This window comes from Microtus pennsylvanicus, chromosome 5, assembly GCF_037038515.1.
Source record: "Microtus pennsylvanicus isolate mMicPen1 chromosome 5, mMicPen1.hap1, whole genome shotgun sequence".
Lineage (NCBI taxonomy): Eukaryota > Metazoa > Chordata > Mammalia > Rodentia > Cricetidae > Microtus > Microtus pennsylvanicus.
Window position 1 is genome coordinate 115,037,347 of NC_134583.1, and position 5,132 is coordinate 115,042,478.

The window sequence follows — 5,132 nt, forward strand, 5'->3', positions numbered from 1 at the left end:
ATAGAAGGAATTCAGGTAGCCCTTGTGGGCCCTTGGTTAGATCTTAAGAGGGAGTTGCCACAGAGGGAACAGCTATTACTCCCTTTTTTCTGGCTTCCTTTCTGAAGATGTGTAGTAATATTTCATTTGTATTTTAATAAATAAAGTTTTCTGAAGTTCAGAGAGTAAAAACATGGATCAGCCTTACAGACCAGGCAGTGTGACACACACCATTAATCCCAGTAGCCATACTAGTTTGCCATAGAGACCAGACAGTGGTGGTGCACGCCTTTAATCCCAGCACTAGAGAAGAATATAAAACGGAAGGAGACAGCTCTCAGACACAGCCTTATTCTGAGATTCCTGGAGGCAGAATCGCCATTTCGGACTGAGGTAGAGGTAAGAGCCAGTACCTGGCTGTTTTGATTTTTTGACCTTTAGGTTGAATCCCAAATTATGTCTATGAATTTTTATTAATCATGCAACAGAAATATGATCTTTTTCCACCACCCATGCTTCCCTATTTGTGATGTCACCAGTCCTGGAGTCTGCACACAACCTGAACTGAATCTAGCCTCATGCACTGAACCTCCTGAAATGAAGAGCTAAATAAAATTATTTTCTTTAAAAAACTATCCTGATCTGTCATCTTGTAATAGAAACAAAATATGCACGGATACAAGCACCTAATGACACCTTTGCTAGGAACTATCTCTAAAACACTCACCTAAATGTTGCCAATAATATTCAAATTGTCACATTTTCCATTGAATTTTCACAATTGTATCTTTAAATATTTTAAAAATAATTAAGACAGAAGTCTAAATTCATGGCCACATATACATCATGAAATTACTCATCTTCAAAGCTTCTATCTTGTAAGTTTGATAGAATATCATGTTAATTATAATTTCCTAATTTCTTCCCTATAGCAATCATTAAAATAATTTAAATAAATTTTCTGATTTATATCCTTCTCTATTTATTTATTCATAATTATCCAATCAGCTGAAGTACTTTCCTGTACTTTTTAACCATTATATAATAAATACTTCAATCAATTTTAAAGTTTAATCTGCTCTGACTTCTATTCACCTATGATAAATTTACTCACTTTTTTATTTATTAGTATTTAGTAGTTTCATGAGGAGGACATGTCATAAAGTTAGTCTTTAGTTGCTTTGTATTATATTAATCAAAAATATCTTTTTTGATTTTTTGAGTTTCTCTGTAGTTTTGGAGCCTGTCCTGGAACTAGCTCTTGTAGTCCAGGCTGGCTTTGAACTCACAGAGTTCTGCCTGCCTCTGCCTCCAAGTGCAGGGATTAAAGGTGTGTGCCACCACTGCCTGGCCCAATCAAAAATATCTTTAATGCAACATAAAATGCATTTTAATATTCTATAGATTTATTGTTTAACAAAAGTAGTGCACCAAACTTATTAAATAAATTTTAACAAAATCACCAAAGAGTAATCATCTCCATAATTGAACATGTGAGCACAGTTCAGTGTCATCAGATAGGAACCTCACTGCACTTAATTAGAAATAAATTCAGCTCTGGGGAGGAGGTGGAAATTTGTTTTTTTTTTTCTTTATTCTTCTTTTATCAATAAAAAAAATGTTTAAAAAAAAAGAATAGAATCTAAAAAAAAAAAAATTCAGCTCTGTAGGACTGTATGAGACAGAGATGGCCCAAGTAAGAAAGTTGTTCCCAAGATGGACTCTCAATTCATGGTGGCAGCAAATACTGTGAAGATGCTGATCCGTTCCTCTCATCAGTCATCAATGACATCTATAAAGCATAAAAATAATAAAGAAAGACAATATGCCATATCTTTCATGACTCCAGGCATTGACCTCACTGGGGCAGTGAAGGCAATGGAGAAATGACAGATACAGTTTACAGAGATCTGGAAATGGACTCACTCAGTGTGTTTATTACAGACAGTTGAACAGGAAGGCAGGGTTACTGTATAAAGCTGAACAATGGGGCTTATGTGCTGATGTTGCTTTCTTCGTTTCTCAGTGGCCTCCCCAATGTACTTCAGACCATTCTCCTCCCGCATGGCCTTGGTGCTAAAGTTGGCATGGCAGCCTGCACCATTCCAGTTCCCAGGAATGGGCCTGTGAGCAAAGGCTGTTATCACCCCAAAGTCTTCACATACAGGATGCAAGATGAAATGGGCCACCCAGAGATGATCTTCCATGCGGATTCCTTCACAAGGTCTTGTTTGGAATTTCCACTGGGCAGGCATGACTTAAGCATTTATTCTGTAATCTTGACTCCAGCATACAAGCAGGCCTGGTAGTGAGCCTTCAAAATATTCCTGCCATAGGCTTTGCCTGCTCCCACAGCACAGTAATAAAGACTTTGGGGCCCAGCGAAGCCATTGGAAGGCCAACCAAAAGGGTGCCCATCTATTCCCATGAGAGTATAATCCTGTTCCATTCCAAAGCAGGGGTGCTGGCTGCTCACCATGTCCACTATCCATTTATAGATGTGCCTTAAATTGGTCTCTGCAGGCTTCTGGTTATATTTGAAAACTCCACAGAAAACCAACTTGTTGGGCTCTTTGCAGAAGGGGTCCAGAAACATGGCAACAGTGCTGAGATACATGTCACTGTTGGAGCCTTCAGACTGAAACGTACTAGACTATCAAATTTCCACTCAGGTAACTCTTCTACACACTTGGGCTCACGGTCCAGGGTGCAGATCCTGCAGCACAGTCCTTCTCCGGGTACCATCAACCCAGATATACACAGCCTGGACTTTCTCACCCTGGGGCAGGGACATATGCATTTGCTTAATGCCTTTGTTCAAGTGGGAACTTGCTGAGGTGGCCATGGTGGAAGGTGTTCTGAGCGGTGGGTGGTGGGATAATGGATGGGGTGGGCAGGCCATGAGAGCGAGGCAAAGAGAGCAGAGAGGAGATGGGTGTGAGGCTCAGACGATCCACTCTACTCCCATTCTCAGATCCCCACCACACTATGCTTACTTATAGCTAAGTTCCCCAATAATAACTGTTGCATGTGTATCGGAGAGACAGCTCAGCTGTTAAATATTGAAGCTCACATCCAAGAGACAAAACTATGGTATCATTTGTATTTTTGTGTTATTTACTGTATTTCTGTAACATTTTTATTGATGACTATAAAATATTTCTCCTTTTAGGCTATATGTTCCAGGATCATAGAGATTATGTCAGTCTTGGGCATGTACCCAGCAACAACCATGAAAATCTAACCAGTTTTCTATTGTTTTATATTCAAGTGTCTTTCAACTGCCACAAATATTATATTATCACTATCAAAAGTATGAGTTTTTCCAGATTTTTCCCTTCCTCTCATACTTGTTGAGTTTCTGTCTTTCTCCCATTCTCTGGAAAAGTTCCATTTTGCCTGCTAATTCTTTGAAATTTTGTAATGCGGACAAAGAAAGAAAGAAGCTCAAGCAGAAGAGGTGAGTGAGCTGGGACAAAGGGGGGCGGTCCTGAGAACTTCAGAGGATGCACTGTGAGCGTAGCTGTGTGAGAGAATAAGACAAGATGAAAACATTATATATGTGACCCCTTCACTAAGTTAAAAATGTCTCATCCAGATACTGCTGTTATCAAGGTGTTTGTTTTTGTGACAATACCATGCATGCTGTTTTCATCATTATAGCTCTGCAGTTTATTTGGGGTATATAATGGTGATGTCTCCAGAAGTTCTTTTATTATCAAGACCGTTTTAGCTACCCTGGGTTTCTTCGTGTTTCCACATGAGGCTGAAAAGGTTGTTCTCTCAAGATCTGTGAAGAATTCTGTTGGAATTTTGATGGAGATTCCACTGAATCTGTAGATTGCTTTTGATATGTTGGTCACTGGTACTAAATTAATTCTAGTGACCCATGAGCATTGGGGATCTTTCCATCTTCTGATATCTTTAATATTTCTCTTCAGTGTCTTTAAGTTCTTATTATACAAGTCTTCCTTGGGATTAGAGTTACCCCAAGATGTTTTATATTATTTGAGCTCTTGTGAAAGGTGTTGTTTCCCTTGTTTCTTTCTCAGTCTGTTTGTCATTTGTATGTAGGAGAGCCACTGATTTTTTTAATATTTATTTATTTATTATGTATACAATGTTCTGTCTGTGTGTATGCCTGCAGGCCAGAAGAGGGCACCAGACCTCATTACAGATGGTTGTGAGCCACCATGTGGTTGCCGGGAATTGAACTCAGGACCTTTGGAAGAGCAGGCAATGCTCTTAATCTCTGAGCCATCTCTCCAGCCCGAGCCACTGATTTTTGTGAGTTAATTTTGTACCTTGTTATTTTGATGAAAGTGTTTATCAGCTGGAGGAGTTTCCTGGTGGAATTTTAGGGTCAGATATGTAAACTGTCATATCATCTGCAGATGAAGACACTTTGACTTCTTCCTTTCCAATTTGCAGCCCCTTGATCTCCTTCAATTGTCTTATTGCTTGAAGCACAATTAATAAAAACTCAGGGTCAGAAATTGGGGTTCAACCTGAAGATCCAAAAAGAAAACAGCCAGCTACTCGCTCTTACCTAGACCTCAGTCTGAAATGGCAATCCTGCCTCCTGGAATCTCGGAATGAGACTGCCTCTGAGAGCTGTCTCGCCCAGTCTTCTATTCCTCTCTAGGGCTGGGACCAAAGGCACGCACCACTGGGATTAACGGCATGTACCACCCAATTTCTATGGCAACTAGTGTGGCTACTGGGATTAAAGGTGTGGTCATTATGGCTATTGAGAGTAAAGGTGTGTGTTCCCATATCCTGGTCTGTAAGACTGACCAGTGGGACTGTTTAAATCTCAGATCTTCAGGCAGTCTTTATTTATTAAAATACATTTGAAATGCCACTACAATTGCTCTAAGACGTCAAGTACTATATTAAATAGGGGTAGAGAGAATAGACAACCTTGTCTTGTTTCTGAATTTAGTTGAATTGGTTTGAGTTTCTCTCTCTTTAAATTGATGTTAGCTTTAGGCTTGCTGTAAATTACCTTTATTATGTTGAGGTATTTCCCTTGTATCCCTAATGTCTCTATGACTTTTATTATGAAGCAGTGTTAGATTTTTGTCTATGACCTTTTCTTCATCTAATTTGATGATCATGTAATTCTTGTCTTTCAGTTTATTTATCTGGTG

The 5,132-nt window shown here is 39.2% G+C and overlaps 1 pseudogene; it reads right to left on the reverse strand.

Moving 5' to 3' along the window:
• Positions 1 to 1,901: 1,901 nt before the first annotated feature.
• Positions 1,902 to 2,899, reverse strand: LOC142851415 (glutamine synthetase-like; annotated as a pseudogene).
• Between the last annotated feature and the right edge of the window lie 2,233 nt (positions 2,900 to 5,132).